The sequence below is a fragment of the Callionymus lyra genome, chromosome 16, assembly GCF_982586985.1.
Source record: "Callionymus lyra chromosome 16, fCalLyr1.hap1.1, whole genome shotgun sequence".
Classification (NCBI taxonomy): Eukaryota; Metazoa; Chordata; class Actinopteri; order Syngnathiformes; family Callionymidae; genus Callionymus; species Callionymus lyra.
Window position 1 is genome coordinate 3932398 of NC_141833.1, and position 12139 is coordinate 3944536.

Sequence of the window (12139 nt, forward strand, 5' to 3'; positions counted from 1 at the left end):
GTTAAAACAAGGGCTGCGGGAAAATTCCGGCCACCAAAGATTTTCAGTGGAAAGTGCATCAGTTTTTCGGACCAAATACTTTTGACACCGAAATAGTATGTCTGACACAAGATGACGGCCAACATACTCACCGACATGTCCGAGGGGTGGAAGTGTTCCAATACACCGGAGAAAGACTCATCGATAATTCATAGAGATTGCGAAATGTTTTCATTCACCACTTTACATGCGGGAAAGCCTTGAGGAACAAACACGAGTCATGGCTGCATATAGCGCAGAACAAGAGCCTCCTGCAACATTCACCGCACAACAGTGTCTAAATAAGGACCATCTTCTCTTGTATTCTAACCTTTGAGCAGCGAAATGAAAATAAACGTTTTCTCTGATCCATTTGTAACAAGATAATGTAACGTAATTCCTTTAATTGCGGCAATAAACAATCTTCTGAAGTGGTGGAGACTGACTATGGAATGAAAACATAGAATAAAGGAACTTGGACAAGAAAAGGTAGAAGCTGAATCGATGTAGATATTTATAAAGAACCATTCAGATCTGCAAATAAAGAATAAATAAGAATAAAATGTTCAGTTAAATGTAAAAACAAAACACAAAACCGTATTATAATGATCAATAGTTCTTTAAATATTTTTAATTTTGTTATATATTTGATTTATATAACAAGATTCATGCAATGTATTAATTTTAGTTAGGTATTACATATATAGTCACAAATCTAATGGTAATACACACTTAATTCACTTTTTTTACCATTGGTTACTTTACATTCAGTTTTCAATTTCATTTTGGGGTATCCCAAGGATAAATTTGATTCATTTATTTGATGAGCTGATCACTTCTGGCAGACAATATCAAATAAGAACGTATAACAAAAAACGTCTTTTCAGCGTCTTTCATAGGGAGTTGTAGCGGCTGATGTAAGGCTCCTCTGAAGTTTTTGACTCTCGGTTGATAAATCAAATCCACTAATGAAACTGAGCTGGTTAGAATTTCAAACCAGAAAAAAATCCAAATTAAAACTGATAGAACAGTCTGTTACATGATAAGCATGACTTTATTTCTATAGAGTTTGTTTCTATTGTGTATTTGTAATGATTAAGAAGCTAAAAACATAATTTTATCTGATTAATCATTTCATGAATGAATCCCCTTGCCTGCTTTGAAAGGTATGTACGCAACAATGGCAATGCTTTCTAAAGGTCGGCAGAAAATACCACTGCATCCCTGACACAAGTGGAGCTTCAGAGCGAGTATTCAGCACAAGAGGTCACATCCTGTTTCAGAGATGACAATTCAACTCTGAGAAAATGCTTTAGCCTTCCCCACTTATTTCCTTTTTGATTCAGAGTAAATACACACAGGTGTCCTGTGTTGCAAGTTCTGCTATATTCAAGGAAACCTTTACTTTTATTTTGCAGCATCTTTTTTTCCTCTTTTCTCTCACTGTATCCTCCCTCACTTTTTTCTCCATCCATCTGTCTAAACCCCCAAATCCATCCTCCCAGCCAGTCGCAGGTGGTCAACACTGAGTCTGGTTCTACTCAAGGTTTCTGACTTCTTAAAGGTTGTTTTTTTATTCGCCACTGTCACGCTGTGATTCACTCATTGTTGAGTCACAGATTTTTTTTTTTTTTTTTAAATAAAGTCTTACTTAAACTGTAAAGTGTCTTGAGATAACTGTGTTATTATACAACACTAATAAAACTGAATTTAATAGTTTTTTTAAAGTAAGATCTGAGAGTCAGTTTTGTCCCTTGACTAAAATATAAGTAGCTTTCTTTTAAGGTGTTACCACTGTTGCCTGAAATCTTAACCACTTTGTAAAATAACACATGTTTAATACTTTATTTCATATTTTTAAATGAAGTATATAGGTTAGTATCATTTGTTGTGTCTTTAATCTTTAAATCTCAATTATGAATCTGTAATATATATACAGTATATAAAATAGTCGCCAAAATGGTCAGTTGTTTGTCTTCTCATGCCCTGTGTTCAGGAAAAGCTCTGAGCAATAACCGCTTTATTGCACAAGCTGTCTGCAAAGAAAAATCAGCAGCACAACGTCCCAGAGCATGTACTTGTCACTGAATGCCCCACCAAGTTGGGCTCATGGTAAAAGATGAGCAGGCCATCACTAACGTCCTCTCCGCAGACTCAGCAACACATTATATAAGCTTACTGATGCTCTTTCAGGAAAAACCTTTGAGTATTTCAAACACTCCTCCATCTTCTGAAGACATCAGTTCTTGTAGAAAAAGGAGGTGAAGCAGATTAAATTATAATGACCCATCGACACAGAAACTTCAAAATTATTTATGGACCCCAAGTTTAAGAGCAACTACATCATAATTGCAAATACTGGAAATTTTGAATTAAAAACCTCAAATGAGGTACACTATAAAACATTACAGCCGCACTTCATTTTCACTTTATATTTTCTCCAATTCATCTTGCTTATTATAGAACTCAAGTTTTATAAAGTAATCAATTGAAAAAAGAAAGAGATGATCTGTGTATGAGCACAAACACACAGTGGGTTAAAGACTTCAGGATTCACGTGTTTTCCATGTTCCTTTGTGTACGTTATTGTGATTGTTGAAAAATAGACTTGATTTTCTTTGACTTGACTTTGAAGTTCTTGTTACTAACTTCAATAATAATGACTGTTCAAGAAAATCTAGTGAAATCCAGTAAGATAGAAAATATCAATAAGGTGATAAATATGTCAAACTGGACAGTAAATATTTAACCTATCATTTCTCAGTCTAAAAACAGATGAAATAGAACATTGAGTTAAAATCTTTATTAAAAAACAGTGGAACACTGAAGTATTTTACAATTGGCTACTTGGATGGACTAGAGGCAGTGAAACTTTAATATGCCTGTCGTCACGATTACTCGCCACATTATCTGTGACTGGACAGCCCTGAAACTGGGGACATGGCTCGGTAATAAAGGACGTCAACTATGGCAACGTCAAATATAAAGTTGAGTTTAAAAAAAATGCAGGAAAATAAACCTTTTTTTTTTAAGTTGAAACAAAGAAAAACCTATAGTTTATCTAAACATGTGTTTTGAAGGCAGCAGGTGAACTTTCATTTGAAAGTTTAACTGACTAAATGTTTTACTGTGTACTGACAAACATTGATTATACAAGCCTTTTTTTCTTCCTCTGTAAAAGGAGGGAGAACATTCTGAAGCTGGATAAGTGGTGCTACCCGTCAACATGAAGGCAAGGCGATGTCAGGCTAGTATGCTGAAAAGTCCTACCTACTGCTACCTATTGTCACCCAACGTTGACAAAGAGGAAGACATGCTTACTTGGTGGAAAGTTATCTTGAAGTATTTATTGTAGAGAAAGAACTGATAAAGGGACTTCAAGGGTTAATATGTTTTCATCATCTAGTTTTATAATTTATTCTCGAAATAATATATCCTCAAAATAGAAATAACAACAGTATTTCAAACATATTTGTTGTTTGTTGAAATTCATCTTGTTTCTATTCTCTATTTTAAATTTCAGTTTCATATGTGAACATTAACAAATAAAATCACAGATTTCTTTTTCACATTTGGAATTTCTAATAGCACATAATGTATTGAAGCAAATCATAAAACCAAGAGAGGGTTTTAGATACGTAAATACTTTTATTTATCTATGGTAGGTGAAATATTGATATAGTAATTGTATGATCGCACAGTTAGTGTATATCCTGCAGGCCTAGTGTAACCATAAATAGAAGCCTGTTAGATGCATGGACCAGTGAAAGAGGGAGTAGAACAAGAGAGATGGACCAGAAGGACTAATGGAAGGATCTAAAGGTACTGGCTAGCCTGTAGTGGGTGAGCAATTCAAAGGTTTGCCCATAATGGGCTTTAAAAGGTAATGAAATATTAAAGTCTATTCTAAAGTGGACGAGGAGCCATTGCGGTGAAGCTAGAACTTGCAGTTGGAAGCTTCACTTTTGAATTCAACATGTTGAAGGCTTGATAGAGATGTCTTGTTACACTACAGAGGACAACAGCTTTTAAGAAGAGAGTACATTATTCTGTTTTCTTGGTCCTTCTGCGAGAACATGGCTTTAATTTGACAAATAGTTTTAAGAGAACGAAGCAGTATTCAGCAACAGGATTCCATGTATCTCTTCTCTAAAATGGTTTCAAATACGTGTATCTCTGTAAAGCTGAGCACAGCATCTCTGTGAAGCAAAACTTCTACTTTTGACTTTAAAACGCATGCGATATTGATTTCGTGAAGTTAGAAATTCCAAAACTGTGTTGGGGGACACCTATTGAAAATAATTAAAATAACAGCCTGCCTGAAAATAATACTTAAGAGGTGAATTGTCTTTAAATTGTGTGTCTTAGTGATGTTACTTATGTGTTCCATTACTGTATGGTGCAACCAGACTGGCTTCAATTCAAAGAGTAATTGTATTGCCTGTGAGATCATGACATGGGAAAAAAAAAGTGATTTACCACTTCAAAGTTTAAATTGAACAGGGAGACTGGAAATATGACATTTTTTTTGTTTTAATTATATGGTCATTTTTTTGTAATTACAGCGCGTGATTTAAGTGTGTCTTAACAGATCTTGGACCATTCTTGTATCATCAGTATGTGACTGTTTGTAGAAAACTCTCTTTTAATTTATTTTTTTACATTAGAACATGTGCTTAAGCCCCGCCCACTGAAAACAATTTATTTTTCTGAAGATGAAATCTTGTTTAGCAAAACCACGCCCACTCTGTGATTGGTCATACATCAAGGTTTATCACCGTGTGTCATCAATCCCGAAAGTCTCCACCTCCAAGGGACTCATTGCATAAACAAAGCGGGCATGATTACAGCTGGCTGGAGGAGTAGTGAAGCAATTATTATGTCGTAATAGCCTTCTCTTTCATAACCTCTTTTTTCCAGAGGGGGGAGAACTTTATAAAGTTCAAAACATCATCAAGATGAGGAGGACTACAACATTTTGAAGTAATTCAGGAAAGTGTGGTTTTCACATTAGTTGCCCTTAAAGTGAATTGATTTTGTTAATTTCTTTAATTACATTTCTGTAATTTTGGCATTAATAGACAAAAACACATTGTTTTTAAATACATGAACGCAAAAAAATCATGATTATCTCTATTAATTCTCTGACAACAACCATCATTTCAATTTGTAGTCATGACGTCGTGTGACTCTGTCTAGCTGGCCCCGAGCTCACGGGCCATGAGTCACTTCACAACATTCAAAGCCTAACAGTAATAAAACATTTCCTTTCAGTCAACATCAGGATAACAGATGAAGCTATCACCAATGTTCATGAGCGTATTCTTATTCCACGTGGCTACCTGCACACACAATGTTGCAGGTTGGGCTGGTGATGGGTTGACGAAGCTTCATGAAACAGTGTCATCGTTTTCCGAGCTAGCTAGCTCTATAATCTTGTGTGCATCTTTGTAAATAAAACAACTTAAAATGAAGGGTCAAGTAAACGAGGCTACGCTTCATGAAACAGTTTTTCTGAGCTCAGTAGATGCTGCTGTTGAATTAAAATTGATTAAAGGTTTTGTTAAAAAAAATGCTGAAAGCCAGAGACTTTAAAATAAAGAGTGACATCTAGAAGGCTGTTAAAATGAGGAAAATGCATCATGAAGCTTCATCAACTTTCGGGTTGATGACCTTACAGTATCTGATTAAATTTTCATTGTGTGATGGATTCAAACTTCTGAAGGACTGATGAAGCTTCGTAATTTTCATAGCCCAGTAGGTGGCGCTCTATACTGTTTAATCTTTGGTTTGAGCAACTCTTTCTAACGAAACCTTCCATTGTTTTAAGGAAAGAGCACCACCTACTGAGCTCAGAAAATGATGACACTGTTTCATGAAGCTTCATAACCCCATCGCTAATTAAAACCATCCATTGTTATGGTATAAACGACAGTATAAATTAAGGGTGGACCGCCGATCAACATAACAGATAATGGTTAATAATAATCTTGTATGTTTTGGTAAAGGACGCTATTAGGGTAATACTAAATAAAATGCACTGAAGTTGCAATTTCACTCATGTAGATGTTGTTTTTTTAATTGAATAACACGTTATACATATTTTTCTTCTTTTACTCTGTTAATTCGTCCCCAGATGCATTATTATCAATATTAGTATCAACCAATCTACAAGCTTGGATTACTTTTACCCTGACAGGCAAACACTAAATGCATAAATATAAGTGAAGGGGATTACATGCAAAAAAAAAAAGGAAAAGATTAAGTTCGAAAGATTTGGTCACATTTTTGGTTGCGTTCCATGCCTGTCAACTCTGAGCTAGATTCACAGGTACAATCTCACAAGTGTGTAAGTATTTGTAAACTGTCGATCCTGTCATCATTACACGGTAATTGCTGGCGACTAATTGACAACGATTGGCTTTCAAAGAGACCTGTCTTCATGGCCCAGCATTCATTTGTTCTGCCACTGGCGAGCAGCAAGTGTGTGTGAAATAAAACCAATAAGTCAGCTGCTCATGTCAGTGAGAAAAAAAAAATTGCAATTAAAAATATTAAAATAGTCATTATTAAATTAACTATAATCCTGCAGCATCCAGCAACCATTTCCAGTCAGATGTGAGCCTCTATTCTAAACACATCCGCCTGCATAGATGCTGAAGAAAAGCATCTCTCAGCAGCGCAGCGTGACTTTAAGATCCAACAGCTCAAGGGAATGCAGTCTTGCAGCTGCCGTGGACCAGCGACGCTCACGCTTGAGATTATTCATCCACAACATTGACTGATGCCTATCGATAAGTCACCGCGGATGACAAGCCTCGCACTCTCTCTTACCTCCAGCGCATCCTCGCATCCTCTCGCTCAGTTAAATCCTAGACAGTCAAGACGTGAATGGCGAGTGCGCGTCTCTGAGCGGTGCTGCAGCAGATAACACCGAGAGACGTTAGCTTCCGCCTTCAAAATAAAGCGATCACCGTTTCCGGCGCAGGAAAAGCAGTGACGATAATCAGGTGTACGCACAAAGATGCGTTGGTGATTCCCAAGGAGCATTATATTAAAACCAGTATTTCCACTTGTTATAAAAAAACACCTAAAATAAATTGCAGCACAATTGATAATTCACCTCACCCATAGTAAAATTATTAAAATTTCCCAAACAGGTATTTCTAAAGTCACTAGTATTGTTTTTACCTCTGAAATTAAAATTTCATCCGCAATAAATCAATGATCTTTTAATAAATATATTTTTGGAAACCACTACTTAATCAGGCTTTTCCTTGATTTTCTGGAACTCCTGTTGTCTTATCAGTTTTATCTTGCCCTTTAAAGTATATACTTTATTGAATTTTGTTTTGACTGTTTAAGCGCTTTGTGACCCTGGTCTGGAAAAGCGCTATAAAAAATAAAAATTACTTACTTACTTACTTACTTTACCACAATAAGTGACGCACATATCATCTAAGACAGTGGTAACCAACCCCGAGATATCCGATAGCAAATGTAAGATAAACCGATAGAATACTACTAGAATACCTTATTTCAACGTTATTATTGTTTATGAATTAATAACATACATCAATGGTCCCCAACTTTTTGCACTACAAACCTGTTTCATGCTGGTATTATGTTCATGGACAGATAAACAAAATAAAATTAACATAGCCAGCAAAAACACAACAACGTTAAATGCCTATTATCCGTCTCACCATTATGCTTAATCCGCAGGATCATGGAGTAGTTTATCAGCAACACAATTGTCCCATATAGGGTTTGTGTTTTTCAATTTTTTAGTGTTTACTGGCTAACTTTTTTTTTTTTTTAATAAACCAGAATGAAACAATTTTCAAGAGTCACATCCTTATACGACTAAAAAAAAAACAAAAAAAAAGTTTTCTTTCTGTGTGTCCTAATAAAAAATGCCTTACGGACCAGGCCCCGGTCTTTGGTTGGGTAAAACTGATGCATTTGTGGTTTGGTATAGTATTTAAAGTGTCTCATGTTCAGATCCCTTAGATTATTTTCTTTTATATTTTAATCCAACATTTCATCTGAGAAGAAGTCTTGTCCAAGCAACCACGCCCACTCTGCTCTGATTGGTCACAAAAACACGAGTTGCATTCAAGGACTCACGTAAATTTCAAACTCACCCCTGAAACTGCTGTTTTGTACATTAAAAACAAATAATAAAAATGAGGTTTGCTGCTTAATGTACACATTACAAAAACACCTAAAGGCAGAAGTAACTCTCACCATGTTTACATAAATATTTATTTTGTTTCACGATTACTATGTAGGTACTTAACTGATTTAGGGCTTCTAGGGGAGGACACCTCCACCAGAGTGACGTCAGAATGTATAATTTAAACCTTAATCTTGTTTGGCGAGATTTAAGACGGGGAAGAACTTTATTAAGTAATAACTTCAAAACGGAGCAATTTCATGACGAATGACCTATTGCATTTTGAAGAGGACTACTTCAACATTTACAACATGTGAATAAGTCAGGAGAGTTGGGTTTTCACATTAAGTGCCCTTTAACTTACATGGGTCAAACTCACTTTAGCGCTTGAGGTCGGTTGCACAGCATACAAGCTGGACTGGTCTTTGACTTACCTCAAAAAAAAAAGTGAAAAAAGTAAATTCTTGATGGAAAGACAATTTCAATTCAATTCAATTTTATTTAAAGTGTCCTATCAAAACAAAGGTATCTCAAGACACTTTACAGTTGAAGTAAGACTATAGTGAATAAGGAAAAACAGATCCCAGCAATTCAACAATGAGCAATAAGCCAAACACTGTGCAGTGAGCTGGAAAACTTTCTTTTTAGAAGGCAGAAACCTGGAGCGGAACCTGACTCATTGTTGACGGCCTCCTGCTTTGACCGGCTGGGAGGAAGGATGGGGGGGTAGACAGATGGATAAGGAGAAGAGTGAGGGAGGATATAGTGAGAAAAAAGAGGAGAGTATGGGAGAGTCCATGGAGGTGCTGGAGAGAACTCGGGATCTGATGACGTGGTGAAGATCCTTGGTCAGCAGCAGCCCTGGAGGTGGAGCCCTGGGGCTCCGGGAGAGAAATAAAAAGATGTGGGTTTAAACTGCACAGGTGATGAATGTAATCCAGAAAAGAAGGATAAACAGAGCTCAGTGTCTAAAACTCCTCCAGCATTCTCAGCCTATAGCTGCTAAGATAAACAGTTAGGTTAATTATAGGCTTTATCGAAAAGTAAGGTTTTAAGATTGTTTTTAAACATAGAGAGGGTGTCTGCCTTCCTGACTGAAGCCGGTAGTTGGTTCCACAGCAGAGGGGCATTAAAACTGAAGGCCCTGGCTCCAAATATACATTTAGAGATTTGTAGTATAACTAATAGATCCGAGTTTAAGGATCGTAAGGTCCTAGAGGGTTGATAAGTTTGGATTAGATCTTTAATGTATGTTGGTGCTAGACCATATAAGGCTTTATAGGTTAAGAGAAGGATTTTAAATTGTATTCTAAATTCTACAGGAAGCCAATGTAGGGAAGACAGCACAGGGGAAATGTGTTCGCGCCTCTTAGTCTTAGTAAGGACACGAGCTGCAGAGTTCTGAATGAGCTGAAGAGTTCTGAGAGACTTTTTAGAACATCTTGACAGAAGAGAGTTACAATAGTCCAGCCTGGAGGTAACAAAAGCATGGATGAGTTTCTCAGCAGCATCCAAAGTAAGGAAGTGCCTGATTTTTTAAATGTTACGAAGGTGGAAGTAGGCAGTCCGTGAGATTTGTTTTATGTGTGAGTTAAATGATAAGTCCTCGTCAAAGCAGACACCCAGATTCTTTACAGTGGTGCTAGTAGCAGGAGCAAGTCCATTATGTAAAACTAGATCATCAGTTAATTATTGTCTGAGATGTTGCGGAACCAACTAGTAAAACCTCATTGTTTTCCAAGGTTCAGTAGGAGGAAGTTTTTGGTCATCCAGGTCTTGATATCTGTAATACAGGACTGTAGTTGTGTTAGCTGATTTCTTTCATCTGGCTTCATTGACAAGTAGAGTTGGATGTCATCAGTATAACAGTGAAAGTTTATAGAGTGTCTTCTGATCAAGTTCCCTAGTGGGAGCATATCGATTGTGAATAGTATTGGACCAAGAACAGAACCTTGTTGGACACCATACCTGACCTTAGTGTGTGTCGAGGAAAGGTGGTTGACATGTACATAGTGCGTTCTATCCGACAGGTAAGATTTAAACCAGTTTAGAGCAGTTCCACGTATGCCTATATGGTTTTCTAGCCTCTGTAGAAGGATTTGGTGGTCAACAGTGTCAAATGCTTCACTGAGATCTAGAAGAACGAGAACTGAAACATGGCCCTCATCAGAGGCCATCAGCAGGTCGTTACTTACCTTTACCAGGGCGGTCTCCTTGCTGTGGTGTTCCCTAAAACCAGACTGAAACACCTCAAATTGATCATTGTCATGGAGATAATCACACAGCTGACTTGTTACAACTTTCTCCAGAATTTTTGAAATGAAGACAAGATTAGAGATAGGCCTGTAGTTAGTGAGAACCTCTGGATCAAGAGAGGGTTTTTTAAGTAGAGGTTTAATTACTGCAACTTTAAAAAACTATGGCATGTAGCCTGATGTCATTGACAAGTTGATAATGTCAAGTATGAAAGTGCTAAGTAAGGGGAACAGTTCTTTAAGTAGCCATGTGGGAATAGGATCCAGAAGACATGTTGTGTCACTTTGAGGAGGAAACAACCAAGGTTTGGGTCGTATTTCAAAGGGCATCAGCTTCTCTGACATATCAAAGAAACTCACTGTTTTGGGGTTAATATGACATCAGTTGAAGTTATGCATTGAAACATGGAGGCAAATACCATTCTTCTCCATCTGTCAATCACACACCGGTACAGGAAGTGAAGGGAGCACATTATTATACAGGAGCATAGCATCGCTGCCATGTACGCTTCTTATTTGTATCTTAGTCTATTGTTGTCTGTCTTGTTCAGGACCAGGAGAGAAGTGAAAGAAGTGTATAAAAGGATAAGTGTACTTTTGTAATTTATTTATTTTCTACTGCTGAAACCCTTAAAAGGGTCGGGTCACTACTTTAGGTGAGATTCACCCTGAACAGATCGCCAGCCTGTCGCAAAGAGACACACAACCATTCATACACACACTCACACCTTCTGACAATGAAGAGTAGTCAATCAACCTCTGTATGTTTTTTTCCAGATGTGGAAGGACACAGGAGTACCTGGAGTACGCCCACAGAAAGGACAGCAAACCCCTGAACGTCTTGCTATGAGGCATTTGGTGGCGCCAACTACTATCCATGTTGAGCAAGGTACATCTCAAGTTAAAATTTGGTCTGGTCTCCTGGATTACGGATTATCTCACTGATCGACCAAAGTATGTCAGGCTGAAGGACATCACGTCTGACACTGTGGTGTGCAGTACAGGAGCACCTCAGGGGACAGTACTGGCCCCTCTCCTCTTCACCATCTACACTTCAGACTTCTGCTACAACTCAGAGCTGAGTCTCGTCCAGAAGTATGCTGACGAAACTTCCATTGTTGGATGCATCAGGGACAACAGCGAAGACGAGTATAGGAGTCTGATACGTGACTTTGTGGACTGGAGTGAGAGGAACCACTTGCAGCTGAACACCTCAAAGACCAAGGAGCTGGTCTTGGACTTCGGGAGGTCCAGGACAAAGCCACGTCCAGTGTCCATCAGAGGCGACAGGATGGAGATATTTGACAACTATAAGTACCTCGGCGTGTGGCTGGACAGTAAACTGGACTGGTCCTGCAACACAGACCATGTATATAAGAAAGTTCAGAGTAGACTGTACTTTCTGAGGAGGCTTCGATCATTTAACATCTGCAAGAAGCTCCTCTGCATGTTCTACCAGTCTGTGGTGGCCAGTGTCATGTTCTATGCTGTGGTGTGTTGGGGTGGAAATGTGTCCAAGAGGAGTGTCAACAGGTTGGACAGGTTGATCAGGAGGGCTGGCTCTGTGGTTGGCATGAAGCTGGACTCACTGATGACAGTTGCTGAGAGGAGATCATTGAACAAACTACTGTCCATCATGGATGATGACAGTCATCCTCTGAACACTGTCATCAGTGAGCAGAGAAGC

The 12139-nt window shown here is 37.9% G+C and overlaps 1 protein-coding gene across 4 annotated transcripts in view; it reads right to left on the minus strand.

The window, feature by feature from the left end:
- Positions 1-6931, minus strand: part of LOC148063275 (disks large-associated protein 1-like) — a 41527-nt gene extending 34596 nt beyond the window's left edge. For all 4 annotated transcript variants that reach the window (XM_087810744.1, XM_087810743.1, XM_087810742.1 and 1 more), the window contains exon 1: positions 6853-6931. The gene's annotated coding sequence lies outside the window, so the exon portion shown is untranslated. The remainder of the gene's footprint in view (positions 1-6852) is intronic.
- Positions 6932-12139: the final 5208 nt, after the last annotated feature.